The following is a 17,592-nucleotide window of genomic DNA, read 5'->3' as shown; positions in this document are numbered from 1 at the left end:
ATAAACCTGTCCTGTGCATAAAGTATTTGTTCAAAGAGTACCACACCAATCCAAGGATTATTCATTTTATTATTTATTCACCCCATTATTAGATCATCCTATTATGCCCTGATGTACCCTGCCCAGCTTACATATACCCTAATGTACTCCGCCCAGCTTACATATACTCTGATGTACTCCACTCAGATTACATATATCCTGATGTACTCCGCCTAGCTTACATATACCCTGATGTACTCCGCCCAGTTTATATATACCCTGAAGTACTCCGCCCAGCTTACATATACCCTGATGTACTCTTCACATCTTACATATACCCTGATATACTCCACGCAGCTTACATATACCCTGATGTACTCCTCACATCTTACATATACCCAGATGTACTCCGCCCAGCTTACATATACCCTAATGTACTCCGCACACCTTACATATGCCCCCACATTATAAGCTGAAATACCAGTAAAACCCCAAACAAAACTACTACCAAGCAAAATCTACGCTCCAAAAGCCAAATGGCGGTCCTTCTGAGCCTGGCAGTGTGCCCAAACAGCAGTTTATGACCACATATGGGGTATTACTGTATTCTGGAGAACCTGCTCAACAATGTATGGGGTGTGTATCTCCAATGGCACAAGCTGGGCACAACATATTGGTCACCGAAATGGCATACCAGTGGAAAAATTTTCAATCTGCAACATCCACTATGCACTAATTCCTGCAAAACACTTGCGGGGTCAAAATGCTCACAATACCTCTAGATAAGTTTCTTCAGAGATCTAATTTCCAAAATGGGGTCATTTTTTGGGGCTTTCCAATGTGGTATTAGTCTTGCCTCAATATTAGGATATAGACTTAGGCTGGGTTCACACGACCTATTTTCAGACGTAAACGAGGCGTATTATGCCTCGTTTTACATCTGAAAATAGGGCTACAATACGTCGGCAAACATCTGCCCATTCATTTGAATGGGTTTACCGACGTATTGTGCAGACGACCTGTAATTTACGCGTCGTCGTTTGACAGCTGTCAAACGACGACGCGTAAATTGACTGCCTCGGCAAAGAAGTGCAGGGCACTTCTTTGCAACGTAATTTGAGCCGTTCTTCATTGAACTCAATGAAGAGCAGCTCAAGATATACGAGCGTTCAGCATTATGCTAATCATCATCTTTACTATAGATGTACACATTGCTATTCTCTAGCATCTCTTCCTAGAATTTCTAAGTGTTCCGACATGCGCACCTGGCATCCCCTCACACTTAGACATTCACTATTCCAACAGTGAATTGCCAGTACTGGCTGCCTATCTATATCCCAGTGTTCTTACCTTACAGATTGTCCGTTTTCGAAGTATTCAGACATGCGCACGCAGACACTTTGTTTTCTTTTTCTTTTCTCTCTCCGTCGGATAGATGTTTTCTCTGCTGTATGCATGCAGCATTCGAGTCCCTTGGTTGGATATGAGACTCGTCCCTCTGATTGGACAGCACTCGCGTCCATCATACTAGATGGAGGTGTGTCCCCTCCTAGACATTTCTATTGGTTCCACCTTGGACCACACCTTCTCATACGTCATTCCAAGGTCTTAAGAGAAGTAAACCTCGTGCACGCCGTCATTAGCCCCATTGTACCCCTGAGGACGCTACGTATGTAGCGAAACATGTCGGCGGGGCTTCTGTGCTTTTAATCTTTCTGTTAGGCTAGCAATCATATTGGAAATCGTTCAGTTAACTGTCATTGGCACAGCGTACCACTGTTACTGTCATATTAGTGCATATTTGCACTCCTTCCATTTACTGCGGTTACGCTCCTCTACTCACCACATCCTGCTAGCCAACATTGGTTACTTTTAAACTTATATGTTGTATGTCCTAATTGCATTCCTTTTTAGTTATACAAATAAAAGTTACATTTTAGTTCAAATTCATACATTTATTTGATTGCTGGGAAAGCTGGGTGTTTTGTGTGCTCCAGCACAATTGTCCTTTTTTGAATGTCTACTGCCCGCCAGCTATCAGGGTCATTTCATAGTTTTTGTTGCTAAGAAAGGGAATAAAGCAAATATGGCAGTCTGAAGAGGAAGAGGTGAATCCCACGGCCAACTTTGCACGGGGAGGGATGGAGAAATCACACATTTCTCAGCATCAGTGTCTCTCAGCACACGGAAGAAGAGATCCCTGATGGGCTATAGAAGGGGAAAGCAGTACAGGGATGAAGTTTTGCTGATACATAAGAGCTAGTGAAGATAGCAGCATCCTGAACTCACAGACCTCACATCCAGCATGTATTGCTGGGAGAAAAACACTGACATTTGCCTAGTCTGAAACTAGGATTAGGTTGGAAACTGAATATTAGTGTAAAGGATCTGCCAGACACAGCTTCTGTGTCGAAGCCCGTGGTTAATCAGTCTGCACCTGCTCCTAGGTCTGATAGAGTGACTCGATCTGCTACCACTCAGGCTGGTAGGCTGAGGAGTGGGAGAACCTATCACAGCCTGGCCAGATGGATCTAGCTCCCGCCCTCTCTATTTATATCTTCATTTCCTGCTTATCTTTGCCTGTGATTCTATCTTGTTTCCTGGCTCTGCTGTTCCTGCTATTACTATTGACCTCTGCTTCATTTTGACCCTGGCTTTACTGGCTACACTCCTGCTCTGCGTTTGGTACCTCGTACACTCCTGGTTTGACTCGGCTCGTTCACTACTCTTGTTGCTCATGGTGTTGCCGTGGGCAACTGCCCCATTTCCCTTAGCTTCTGTGTACCCCTGTCTGTTTGTCTGTCGTGCACATATTGAGCGTAGGGACCGTCGCCCAGTTGTACGCCGTCGTCTAGGACGGGCCGTGCTAGTAGGCAGGGACTGAGTGGCGGGTAGATTAGGGCTCACCTGTCTTTCTCCCTATCCCGTCATTACAATTAGGGGGTCAGAAAATGAATGAATGAAGGAATGGAGATTGCAGCATTAAACTTAGTGCAACTTTTTTTTTAACTCAAGGTAACCACTAACATATGTAAAAATATTTTTTTTTCATGCCATTTTTTCATACAATCTTAAACACCAAGATCGTGGCTCTAGCCATGATCTAGCCTGAGTTAAGTCCACCTGTAGCATCTACATACGTTAACCAGTTCCCGACCGCTGGCTGTGTATGTGTGGCCGGCTGTCGGGTCCTTAAAACCCGCGCCATAGACTATTTACGGCGCGGGTTTTAGCTTGCTGCCCGAGCAATCGGGCAGCTGAATGTCGAGTTTCCGGCAGTCAGTGACTGCCGAAACCCTCAGGAGAAGATAGAAGCAGCTTTCGCTGCTTCTATCTTCTCTGATGTCTTCTACACAGCACTCAATAAGTATGAATACAGGCAGTCTCTATTGGTCCCGGTGATCATGTGAATGGTCACATGATCGCCGGGTTGCCGTTAGTGGCAAACTGCTGCTTATTTTTACTATTTATTATTTTTACTATTATTTTCAAACTTTAAGCCTAAAAATTCTAAAAAAGCAAAAAGGATGTGTATAAAAATGATAAAAAAAAGAAACCTGCAGAGGGGCGTGGCCAGCTATGGGAGAGTGAAGACGTGCTCTCTCCAGCTCCTCACCTAGTGTTATCAAAATCGGCTGACATCTGCTCCCAGTCATGGGGAAGACATCTAAAAAAACAAAGGCAGCAGCCCCTACCTGCCCCTCATCGCCCCAGCGTGATATTGGGGACTATTTGGGCGACAACCCCAGATGCAGCTGCGGGCCTCGACCCGGGCCGAGGCCGGGGGTCAAGATGGCCGCCCGACCTCTCCATCTCCACCGCACCAGTGCCCTGGGATGCTGGAGCCGACACCAGGAGTCACTCACTTACCCTCCCCGGTGCAGATCCTGGAGGCCTCCGACTACGCGTCTCCTCCCCGGGCTGTGGAGGATCCTGCGGCCCGGCCGACCGCGCCTACCATCATCCAAGATGGCCGCCGGGACTCTGCGGTGCTCGGATGCGGGCCTGCTTTGGAGAGCACGGCCCTCCTCACAGTCTCTCCGGATGAGAGAGTTCCGGCTCGAGAGGTACCGGAGCCCCTGTCTAACTGGGAGGCCTCGGGGGCTCCCTCCGTGGCAGCTACCGCTCTCCTGCCATCAGACCACGTGGCCTCTCAAAATGGCTGCCGACGTTCTCCAGCTGGCCTGCAAATATCGGGACTCCACCCTCCTCCGTCACTTCTTTCATGGCCTGCGGGACCTCTACCTCCGGGACCCGACTGCGGCCTGCTAACACCTGCTCTGGCATCCCCCAGAGTTAGAGACGCCACAGCTGCCCTGCCTGCAGTTCTACAGCTGGGAGATTCATCTGGGAGGCGCAGTGAGTACCGAGGCCCTGAGCCTCCTACATCCTGGTTCACTCTACAGCCTCTGGGGCTGATAGCTCCAGATCTTTCCCTCCCTCCCAGGGGCCCTGGGCTGGTGGGGGCCTCTACCTCTTGGTCCTCTGGCTCCTCATGGGGCAGCTCCCCCAATGTGCCAACAACCACCGCCCCGGCCCTGCGTATGGGGTCTTCCCTGCAATCCGGGACTTTGCCTGCATTACATACCAGTGGTCGGCGTCGTCAATTTCACCCAGTTCCTTCTCCTGACCTGGATTGTGCCCATGCTCCGGCGGATATACCAGCAGTCCTGGGATTAAGTCTTACAGACCCGTCGTCTGGATCTATGTGTGAAAATAGGCCAGCGACTCTTTCAGAGATCCACCAGCTTGTCCAACTGTTGCCCACTAGGGCTGATATGACTTCCTTTGCCAGACAGTTTGTGGAAGAATGCAAGCTGGAGTTTACTCAGTTTCGTGCTGAACTTTCCTCACTTTCTGCGAGGGTGGACACTCTTACGCAGGATCGGGTTGCTGATAATGCCACTATTGCAAATATCCAATCTACTATCCAGCAGCACTCAGCTCAGTTGTTCACTTTGCAGCAACACCTCGATGATATTGAAAACCGTAACCGGAGGAACAACCTACGTGTTCGGGGATTGCCCGAATCTATTCCTGCGTCTGATCTGTTTTCAACTCTTTCCACCATCTTCAATACTTTACTAGGCTGTCCGCCGAATACCCATATAGAGATCGACCGGGCACATAGAGCTCTCCGCCCCGTAAGTGTTGATGATCCCCGGCCGAGGGATGTCATCTGCCGAATCCATTTTTACGCTATTAAGGACTCTATCCTACAAAAAATCTGACGGCAGCCTATCATTCTTCACCAGGGCACGCAGTTACGTATTTTGCCGGATCTGTCTCGACATACGCTGGCGCAAAGAGCTGCTCTCAAACCCCTGTTGGAGGTACTCCGAGGCCGGGACATCATCTACAGGTGGGGCTTCCCGTTTGCCCTGATGGTCAGACAAGATGGCCGTACCTATACTGTATGATCCCCGACCGACTTGCCTGGTTTCTTGCGGGACTTGAACCTTCCTCATGTTTCATTACCGGAGTGGCCCTCGTTGTTATCCTCTGCTGGCGGAGGATCGCGGGGGGGACGCCCGCTCTCTGGGCCTCTACCTGCGGCGGAGGGTCGCCCTCCACGTGGACCCCGCAGACTATCTAGGCGCCGACAAGAACGTGACCCTACTCCACCCATGGGGACCGCCTGTTCGGCATGATGATCTGGATTGCCCGTTCCTGGAATTCCTCCTTTTACTTACTTGCTGTCTGATTTCAAGACTGCCTGTTGTTTTGAGTATTGTCTTCAGATGCCTTCCAATGCCTTCCTCTCTCTTTATTTAAAGTGTGCATATGATGTTAAGCTGTTAATACTTATATTATTGTGCACTGGGGAGTGCGGATAACTCTTATGCGTAGTTGTCACCTTCCCCCTGTAGGTTTTGGACCGAATTTTTGGTCTTCCGCAATTGTGCGTTTAGCTTGTGCGGCAGTTGTTTTCTTACTGCCTTTTTTGTTTGACTATTTGTCTGTGTTTTTCTCTAATGCTCTGTTTTTTACTTCTAGCTTGTTTCCTTCCCCTTCTTTCCTCCTGGCGATCCTGGACTCCGGCCCTTCGTGCGTTTTTTCCGGCATACCTCAGCGAGCCGTTTAGTCTGCATCCATGGCTGACCTTACTATTGCCTCCTTCAATGTGAAGGGGCTGAATGTTCCTGAAAAGCGGGCGCAAATCCTACATCATCTACACAAGCGTAAGGTACACATTGCATGCTTCCAGGAAACACACTTTAAGGAAGGACATTCCCCTACCATCAAGTATAAATACTACACTACTTGGCATTTCAATAATAATCCCCTTTCCAGATCGTGTGGAGTTGCCATAGCTCTCCACAAGTCCCTCCCCCATCAGGTTGTCAATCTTGTTGTAGACCCCGACGCTAGATACATCATCTTAGTGCTTAATATTGGTGGGAGGGTATTCACGGTGATTAATGCTTATGCTCCTAACCAGGGTCAGGTGCCCTTCATTCTTCGACTTATAGAAACCGCCCTTCCGGTGGTCCAGGGGACTGTGGTGCTGTGCGGAGACTTTAACCTTACTTTGGATCCGACGGTGGATAACTCTACTGGTCGCTCTAGTGTTGCATATGGTGCTATCAGGCGGGCGAGACGTGCTCTCTTACAGCTTCAACTTTGTGATGCGTGGCGCCTTCAACATCCCACTGATAAGGATTATACTGTAGTTTTTACTCCCATCCGCATGGCACCTACAGTCGCTTGGATTACATTTTTCTTCAGCAACATGCTCTCCCCTGCGTCGCCTCTACGTCCATTGGCAGTATCCTTTGGTCTGACCATGCCCTTGTATATTGTACCTTACATCTCCCCTTCATCACTAAGGGCCCCTGGACTTGGAGACTTAACGAGTCCCTACTCCTGGATGGGGTGTGCCATGCTGATTTGCTTCAAACGGTGGAGCATTTCACACTTGATCACGCCCAGGATGACACGTCTCCCTTGGTTCGTTGGGAAGCCCTTAAATGTGTCCTCAGGGGGTCCTCATAAAACATGGGGCGAAGTGAAGAGAAAGGGCCCACTCCATTAAAATTGCTCTCCAAAAAATTAGCTCTCTTGAACTGGCTCACAAGCGTGCACTGTCTCTTCCAATCTTGCGGGAATTACAGGTTGCCCGACAGGATGCCAGACGGCTGCTGGACTCGGCCCAGCAGCATGCTCTTCAAGTCTGTCGTAGTAAATTCTATGAGTTTGGCAATAAGAGCGGACGCATGTTGGCCAGAGCTTTAAATGCTAGGATTGCACAGTCACACATGCCAAACACTAAATCTCCTTCTGGCCAGGTTGTTCACACGACCCCAGAGATAGCGGATTGCTTCCATAGCTTTTTTTCTGAACTTTACAACCTTGACCCTCCCACCCCCGCCCCCTCCCATCCGCCGGACCGGGATTCTTTCTCCTCTCCCTTCACACCGTTGTCTAGGGAGATAGCTGAGGAACTTGATATGGACTTCACCTCCCCGGAGCTCCTTGCGGTTATAACCGATCTTCCTGGGGGAAAGAGTCCTGGCCCGGATGGCTACACTGCCAAGTTTTACAAAGCGTTGGCTGACCGTTTGCTACCGCTTCTACTGCCAGCTTTTAACTCTATTTCCCCGGAGGTCCTGTTTCCTCCTAGCTCCACTTTGGCCCATGTCGCGGTTATCCCTAAGCCGGGTAAAGATCCTCAACTCTGTTCCAGTTATCGCCCCATCTCCTTACTCAATGTAGACCTAAAAATTTACGCCAAATTGCTCGCCAATAGATTGAATAAATACCTGCCTAGTCTAGTCTATCCGGACCAGGTGGAGTTTGTGCCTGGTCGGAAGGCCCGTGACAACACCCTTAAAACTTTTGATATCATTCATCACGCCCAGACTAACCACATCCCGCTCATGATCCTATCCCTAGATGCCGAAAAGGCGTTTGACAGAATATCGTGGCCTGCCCTTTACCAAACCCTTCAACAAGTAGGCATAGGACCCTCTCTCCTGGCAAAAATTATGGCATTGTATCGCACGCCTTTGGCCCAAATAAAAATAAATGGCTCCCTCTCGGCACCTTTCTCTATTCACAATGGCACACGACAGGGGTGTCCCCTATCCCCCCTGTTGTATGTCCTGGTCATGGAACATCTCATGGCCTCCATTCAGAACAACACGGATATTAAGGGTATTAACATTGGAGGGATGGAATACAAGTGCTCGGCATTTGCTGATGACCTATTGGTCTATCTCACAGACGCTCATGTCTCTCTCCCTTCATTGATGTCCGAGTTGTCCCGTTTTGGAACATGGTCTAATTTCAAGATCAACTTCTCTAAATATGAAGCGCTGAATGATTCTCTCCCGGCCCCGTTAGTGCCGCTTCTCCAAAGTAATTTCCCCTTCTCTTGGCCCTCCAGAGGTATTACATATTTGGGTGCCAGTATAAGTAGTGACCTCACACAACTGTTTACAAATAATTTCATCCCCCTGCTGGCAAAGTTTCGTACTGATCTTAATTCCTGGCATAAGACTGAATTTTCCTGGTTTGGTCGTATTAATATTATTAAAATGTCTCTCCTTCCCCGATTACTTTATCTCCTGCAGACGGTCCCCATCTCTATCCCATCTTCTTATTGGTTGCGGCTTCAGCAGTGCTTTGGCTCCTTCATTTGGCCGACTGGTCGTCCACGTTTGAGCCGAGCTCTTCTGACTCGTTCCAGGGGTACAGGTGGGGTTGGTCTGCCGGATTGTCGGCTCTATTATCTGGCATCAACTCACGCGCGTGTTTTAGATTTTTTTCATAATCGCGAATCAAAACTATGGGTCCGTTTGGCTCAACAACTATGTCCCAGTACCCTATCATCCCTGCCGTGGACCCTGTCCGGGAATAGACCGACCCAAGCCTCCTTTGTTGTTTACCATACCCTCTTGGCGTTGCGGTCCTTAGGGCCTGGAAGTACACTTATAGACCCCCTGGGTCCTTTAACTCTTATTACGGATAATCCAGCCTTTCCTGCTGGTAAGGCTGGTCGCTCCTTCCTAGGTAGGTCATCCACCGACCCCATGTATTTTGCCCAGGTCCTCTCCGCTTCCTCTCTTCTCCCTCTAACCTCCATCTGTCCCGATGATGTGCCCTCTACTCGCCATATGTATGAATACGCCCAGTTGAAGCATTTTTATGGAGCGGTTAATCGACGTGCACATCTTCACCGGTTGTTGACTGACTTTGAGCGCCTATGTGTTTCCACCCAGCCCCCTACCCATGCCATCTCCACATTATATAAATTACTCCTTTCCCAGCCTTCCCAACAACTCCCCTCCTTCTGCGGGGCCTGGGAGAGAGAATTACATACTACATTTACTGATGCACAATGGAAGCGGTGTTTCTCCCTTTCTCAAAAAGCCTCTATAGCCATTAGGGCCCAGGAAACTAGTTACAAAATTTGTCTCTAGATGATACCGGGTCCCGGCTGCTCTTCATAAATGGTATCCGTCTGTGCCTGACAATTGTTGGCGTTGTGGTGCTGTGGGAGGTTCCATGTCTCATGTTTGGTGGAGTTGCCCCTGTTTGAGGAGTTTTTGGGATGCAGTACTTAAATTAATATTGGAGGTTACTGGAGTCTCTGTTCCCAATTCTCCGGAAGCAGCTCTTTTATTTATGTTTCCGATGCCAATACACGTTTATAAAAACTCCCTAACTAGACATCTCCTTCAGGCGGCAAAGTCAGTGATCCCGCGCAGGTGGAAAACGGCAATACCCCCAACATTAGATGAGTGGTTTCGGGAGGTTGCCCTGATACAGCGAATGGTACACCTGGTGGCTCACTCCCCGGCAGCTGTGGTAAAATACACGTCTACGTGGTCTCCTTGGATAGTGTTCCTTTCTTCCTCTTCCTACCTCATGGCTGTAACTTGAGTCGGCCTATGCCCCTGTGAAGTGTACTGAGGTTCTTGCTTGCTGCTGTTTTCACTCATAACACCCCGGAACTGGAGTCCAGGATCCCCATGTCCTCTCCCCTCCCTCCTATTCCTCCCTCTCTTGGGGCCTTTTTCTATTCTTTCTCTTCCCCTGTCTAGGGTAATGTGCCTCTCCTTCTCCACTTGAATTAAGGGGCCTCATTGTACCTCCTGATGTTTTGCTTCTAGGCTTATTGATGCTACTGTTGTATACTGAACAATGTCCTTTATATTGAGATGTGATGCACATTTTTTATTCTTGTTTTTGCTTTGGTCCATTGACCTTGTTTGTTGTTTTTATTTACTGTGTGGAGGCCTTCATTCCACTATGCTTTGTAATTTTGTGTACTGAAACTCAATAAAAATTTTGAATAAGAAAAAAAAAAAAAAGAAACCTGCATTGACTACGGAAAAAACATCGCAAAAATCACGTCGCTAGCCCAACAAATAAAAGGTTATGGCTATTAAACTAACGCGTGCTAAAAGTGGCTAAACGGTGTCTGGTCCTGAAGGATCAAAATAGCCCGGACCTGAACCGGTTAAAGGAAATGTATTATGAATTCTTCTTTGGTTTAATCAATTAAATAGAAATATATGGAAGGAGACTAATATGTTTATTGTATTTTATATATGATTAGTTAGACTACAACTCTTAATAATTCTTATTGTATAAATACTATTTATATTATTGTAATAATCATCATATTAGCATTTTTACTAGTACTGCTATACACCAATCAGCCAGGCAGCAAGGAAACATTCAGTTCTTGAAGTTGATGCATTGGAAGTAGGAAAAATAGGCAAGCATAAGGATCTGAGCAACTTTGAAAATGGCCAAACTGTGATGGCTAGTCTACAGGATTAAAGAATATCCAGAATGGCAGGTCCTGTGTGGTGTTCCCGATATGCAGTGTTTGGACGGTCGGGTGCATGTGCGTCACTTACCTGGGTAAGAAATGGTACCAGGAAACACTATATTAACCCCTTCCCGACATTTGCCATAAATATACGTAATGGAAAGCCAGTGCTTCCCGCAAAATGTCGTATACTTACGCCAAATCTTTGGCACCGGCTCAGAAGCTGAGCCTGTGCCATCATCGTCGGATCTCAGCTGTATCTCACAGCTGACATCCGACTGTAACGGCGGGGACCGAAATTAGCTTCGATCCCCGCCATTAACCCCTTAAGTGCAGCGCTCAAACGCGATCGCTGCACTTAAGGTGTTTGCAGCTCATCGGAAACCCAGCAATGAAATTGCCGGGGTTCCGGTGGCTGCAATGGCAACCGGAGGCCTAATACTGGCCTCCCGGTCTGCCTAGCACCGAAGCCGGACAATATCCGCCCGGTGGCGGAGCCTGATCGGCTTCCGTAGCTGCCGGCAAGATGGCGCCGGGTCAGGAGCTGATCCGGCGTCATCAGCGGTGGAAGTCAGCTGTACTGTACAGCTGACATGCACCTGTAATGTAATCGAAAGTGATTGCTGCATCGTAGCGGTTACTAGCAGATCGCCAGCCCTGTCAGGCAATCAGGACTGGCGACTGCTGTTATGGCAACAGGAGACACAATGGTCTCCTGCTCTGCCATTACGGAAGCCGATTTAGGCCCCGCCGGGAGGCGAAGCCTAATCGGCTTGCTGTCAGTGAATGACTGACAGATATAATACATTGCACTACATAGGTAGTGCAATGTATTAGAAGAAAAAAAATCTGACCGTTGGACCTTCAAGTCCCCTAGTGGGACTTGAGAAAAAGTGTACAAAAAGTATAAAAAAGTGTAAAAAAAAGTGCAAAAAATAAAAGTTTGAAAACAATAAAAGTTTCAAGTAATCAAATAAAACACAATCCCCCTTTTACTCTTATCAAGTCCTTTATTATTGAAAAATAATAATAAACCATATGTATTTGGTATCGCCACGACCGTAACGACCTGAGGTATCAAAATATTATATTATTTATTGCATGCGGTGAACAGCGTAAAAAAAACGTAAAAAACTTTACCAGAGTTTCTGTTTTTTGGTCACTTTGCCCTACAAATATTAGAATAAAAAGTGATCAAAAAGTCGCACGTATCCAAAAATGGTACCTATAAAAACTATAGCTCGTCCCGCAATAAACAAGCCCTAGTACACCTCCGTCGACAAAAAAATTAAAAAGTTATGGTTCTCACAACTTGGCGACAGAAAAAATACATTCTTTTTACAAAAGTAATTTTATTGTGCAAAAAGTTGTAAAACATAAAAAAGTCCTATAAAATAGGTATCGCCGGAATCGTACTGACCCGCAGAATAAAGCTAACATGTAATTTATAACGCATGGTGAACGCTGTATAAAAAAAATGAAAAAAGCTGTGCCAGAATTGCGTTTTTTTGTTTACCTGGCATCCCAAAAAATAGGATAAAAGGTGATCAAAAAGTTGCATGTACCCCAAAATGGTACCAATAATAACTACAGCTCATCCCAAAACAAACCAGCCCTCATACCTCTACGTCTATGAAAAATAAAATTAGTTATGGCTCCAAAAAGTCAGGAAATAAAAAAATATGCAGTTGTGCCCGAGGGGAACATTTCTTCTGTTTCAAGAGGCGATTTATCAAGGACCTAAAATTAGGGAACCAGGAAGGGGAGAGCCCAAACATATCCGCTGGAAGCGATGGTGCCCGTATTATACCAGGACAGCACTTTCCCAGCAAAATTCCCCAAACTACAAAGGTGCGGAGTGTGGACCAAAAGGGGGATAAGAAATGACACCATTTATCAGTGCAACACCGGCCTGTGCAGAAAGGATTGCTTCACAGCGTAACACACATCTATGGATTATTTTATTATTTTTTTTTACCCCATTATTATACCACCTGACTATGCCCCTTATATACTCCACCCCGCTTACATGTACCCCCACATTATAAATGGAAACACCAGCAATACTCAAACAAATATAGTACCAAGCAAAATCCGCTCTCCAAAAGCCAAATGGTGCTCCCTCGGCTCTGAACCCTACAGCGTGCCAAAACAGCAGTTTCCTTCAATATATATGGCATCGTCATACCCGGGAGAACCCTTTTAACAATTTTTGGGGTGTGTGTCTCCAGCGTCATAAGCTTGGCATGACATATTTGGCATATCTAGGGAAAAATATAAATTTTTAATTTGCACCATCCGCAGTGCATTCATTTATGGAAAAGACCTGTGGGGTGAAAATGCTCACTACACCCCTTAATAAATGCCTTGAGGGGTGCAGTTTCCATAATGGGGTCACTTCTCAGGGGTTTCTTTTTATTATTTCACATCTGAGCCTCTGCAGTTGTGAACCAATACTTTGTAAATCGCCAAATTAGGCCTCCACTCCGCATGGTACTCTTCACTCCTGAGCCCAGTCATATGTCCAGGCAAAAGATTAGGGCCACATGTAGGGTGTTTCTAAAACCAGGAAACCCAGCATAATAATTGGAGAGCTGTCTTGTTATGGTGGCACAAGCCGGGCACCACATATTGGCTTATTTATGGAAAAAAATCCCATTTTCACACTGCAACATCGAGTGTACACTAATTTCTACAAAACACCTGCAGGGTTAAAATGCTTACTACACCCCTTGGTAAATGCATTGAGGGGTGTAGTTTCCAAAATGGGGTCACTTCTGGGGGGTTTCCACTGTTTTGGGCCCACAGGCACCCAGAAACCAATCCAGCAACATCTGCACTCCAAATGGCGGTCCTTCCCTTCTGAGCCCAAACAGCAGTTTATGACCACATATGGGGTATTGCCGTACTCGGGAGAAATTGCTTTACAAATGTTGGTTTCTTTTTTTCCTTTATTTGTTGAGAAAATGAAAAAATTTGCGCTAAAGCTACGTCTTATTGAAGAAAAAGGATTGTTTTTATTTTCACTGCCCAATTCTAATAAGTTCTATGAAACATCTGTGGGGTCAAAACGCTCACTACACCCCTAGATGAATTCCTCAAGACTTGTAGTTTCCAAAATGGGGTCACTTGTGGGGGGTTTCCACTGTTTTGTCCCCTCAGGGGCTTTGTAAATGTAACATGGCCTCCGCAAACCATTCCTGCTAAATGTGAACTCCAAAAGCCAAATAGCGCTCTTTCCCTTCTCAGCCACGCCGTGTCTCCAAACAACCATTTATTATCACATGTGGGGTATTGTTTTACTCGGGAGAAATTGCTTTAGAAATTTTGCTGTGTTTTTTCTCTTTCAGTCCTTGTGGAAATGATAAAAAATTAGCTAAACCTACATTTTCTTTGAAAAAATTTAGATTGTAATTTTCAGGGCCTACTTCCAATAATTTATGCAAAAAACCTGTGGGGTCAAAACACTCACTATACCCCTAGATAATTTCCTCAATGGGTGTAGTTTCCAAAATGGGGTCACTTGTGGGGGGTTTCCACTGTTTTGTCCCCTCAGGGGCTTTGTAAATGTGACATGGCCTCCGCAAACCATTCCTGCTAAATGTGAACTCCAAAAGCCAAATAGCGCTCTTTCCCTTCTCAGCCACGCCGTGTCTCCAAACAACCGTTTCTTACCACATGCGGGGTATTGTTTTACTCGGGAGAAATTGCTTTACAAATTTTGCGGTGCTTTTTCTCCTTCAGTCCTTGTGGAAATGATAAAAAATTAGCTAAACCTACATTTTCTTTGAAAAAATTTAGATTGTCATTTTCACGGCCTACTTCCAATCATTTCTGTAAAAAACCTGTGCTCACTACACCCCTAGATCCCAGATGGGGTCACTTTTGGGGGATTTTCACTGTTTTGGCACCGCAAGAGCCCTTCAAACCTGACATGGTGCCTAAAATATATTCTAACAATAATAAGGCCCCAAAATCCACTAGGTGCTTGTAATGTCGGGGTAGGGAAACAGACAAGTGAGCCCTAATCTACCCGCCACTCAGTCCCTGCCTACTTGCAACGACCCGCCCTAGGCGACGGGGGACAACTGGGCGACGGTCCCTACACTCAATAGGTGCACGACAGACAAACAGACAAGGGTACAAAGAAGCCAGGGAAATGGGGAAGTTGCCCACGGGAACACCGTGAGCAACAAGCAAGGTGAACGAGCCGAGTCAAACCAGGAGATGAGCGAGGTACAAAAGCGCAGAGCAGAAGAGTGGTCAGAAAAGCCAAGGTCAATCACAAGCAGAGGATCAGTAGTTCAAGAAGCTGCAGCAGGGCCAGGAAACCAACAGAGAAGAATCACAAGCAAAGGAGGAACAGGAAAGGCAGGTATAAATAGACAGAGGGCGGGAGCTAGCTCCGTCTGGCCAGGCTGTGATAGGCTCTCCCACTCCTAAGCCTGCCATCCTGGGTGGTGGAAGATGGAGTCAGTCTCACAGACATAGAAGCAGGTGCAGACTGATTACCTATGGGCGTCGACACAGAAGTTGTGTCTGGCAGATCCTTTACAGTACCCCCCTTTTATGAGGGGCCACCGGACCCTTTCTAGGTGGACCTGGTTTATTGGGGAAACGAAGGTGGAACCTCCTGAGCAATACCCCAGCGTGAACATCCCGGGCGGGTACCCAAGTCCTCTCCTCAGGCCCGTATCCCCTCCAATGGACCAGGTACTGGAGGGAGCCTTGGACCATCCTGCTGTCCACAATCTTGGCCACCTCGAATTCTACCCCCTCAGGGGTGAGAACAGGGACCGGAGGTTTCCTCGAGGGAGCCAAGGACGGGGAGCAGTGTTTAAGGAGGGAGGCATGAAACACGTTGTGTACTCGAAAAGACAGGGGCAACTCCAGTCGGAAGGAGACAGGGTTAAGGACTTCAATGACCTTGTATGGCCCTATAAACCGGGGAGCAAACTTCTTGGACGGGACTTTAAGGCGCAAATTTTTTGACGATAGCCACACCAGATCCCCGACCACAAACAAGGGGTTAGCAGAACGTCTTCTATCTGCCTGAGTCTTTTGTATGCTCTGGGACTCCTCTAGGTTCTTCTGAACCTGGGCCCAGACTGTGCACAGTTCCCGATGAACGACATCCACCTCGGGATTGTTGGAACTACCAGGTGAAACGGAGGAGAACCGTGGATTAAACCCAAAATTACAGAAAAAGGGGGAGACCCCTGACGAGTTACTGACCCGGTTATTAAGGGAAAATTCGGTGAGGGGAATGAATGAGACCCAATCATATTGACAGTCAGAGATAAAACACCTTAAATATTGTTCTAGAGACTGATTAGTCCTCTCAGTTTGGCCATTAGTTTCAGGATGGAAGGCAGAGGAGAAGGACAGATCAATCTCCAACTTTTTACAGAAGGCTCTCCAAAACAATGAAACAAATTGTACCCCTCTGTCAGAAACAATATTGACAGGGACCCCATGGAGACGCAGGATGTGTTTGACAAACAAGGTAGCTAACGTCTTAGCATTGGGTAGTTTCTTGAGGGGCACAAAGTGGCACATCTTACTGAAGCCGTCTACTACAACCCACACCACCTACTTGCCTTGAGATGGAGGCAAATCGGTGATGAAATCCATGGAGATATGGGACCAAGGTCTCTGGGGAACGGGCAAAGAACATAGTAAGCCCGCTGGTCGGGACCTGGGAGTCTTGGACCTAGCACAAACTTCACAAGCGGCGATGTAGGCCTTAACGTCTTTGAGCAACCCAGGCCACCAATAGTTTCTGGCAATGAGGTGCTTGGTACCCAGGATGCTTGGATGGCCAGATAGTGCAGAGTCATGATTTTCCCTAAGTACCCTTAGCCGGAATTGCAGGGGAACAAACAGCTTGTTCTCAGGAAGGTTCCCGGGAGCTGAACCTTGATCAGCCGCAATTTCAGAGACTAAATCAGAATCAATAGAGGAAATGATTATACCTGGAGGCAAAACACAAGCAGGATCTTCCTCCGAAGGAGGGCTGGCCATGAAGCTACGCGACAGTGCATCAGCCTTAATATTTTTAGACCCAGCCCTATAGGTGACCAAAAAGTTGAATCTGGTAAAAAATAACGCCCATCGAGCTTGTCTCAGGTTTAGCCTCCGGGCAGATTCTAGGAAAACCAGATTCTTGTGGTCGGTAAGGACCGTAACCTGGTGCCTAGCCCCCTCCAGGAAGTGGCGCCACTCTTCAAATGCCCATTTAATGGCTAAGAGTTCGCGGTTGCCAATATCATAGTTACTCTCAGTGGGCGAAAACTTCCTGGAGAAGTAGGCACAGGGGAGGAGATGGGTGAGGGACCTGGTACCCTGGGACAAGACAGCCCCCACTCCCACCTCGGACGCGTCAACCTCCACGATAAATGGCTCAATTTGGTTGGGCTGAACCAGCACTGGGGCCGAGATAAAGCACTTCTTAAGGACCTCAAAAGCCTGGACAGCCTCAGGAAGCCAGTGGAGGAGATCAGCACCTTTGCGAGTGAGATCCGTAAGAGGCTTAGCGATGACCGAGAAGTTAGCAATAAATCTAGGTGACGGGGTACAACTGGGCGACGGTCCCTACACTCAATAGGTGCACGACAGACAAACAGACAAGGGAAGCCAGGGAAATGGGGAAGTTGCCCACGGGAACACCGTGAGCAACAAGCGAGGTGAACGAGCCGAGTCAAACCAGGAGATGAGCGAGGTACAAAAACGCAGAGCAGAAGAGTGGTCAGAAAAGCCAAGGTCAATCACAAGCAGAGGATCAGTAGTTCAAGAAGCTGCAGCAGGGCCAGGAAACCAACAGAGAA

The sequence above is a fragment of the Rhinoderma darwinii genome, chromosome 4 (genome assembly GCF_050947455.1).
Source record: "Rhinoderma darwinii isolate aRhiDar2 chromosome 4, aRhiDar2.hap1, whole genome shotgun sequence".
Lineage (NCBI taxonomy): Eukaryota > Metazoa > Chordata > Amphibia > Anura > Rhinodermatidae > Rhinoderma > Rhinoderma darwinii.
Note: the sequence above shows the minus strand (reverse complement) of the source record.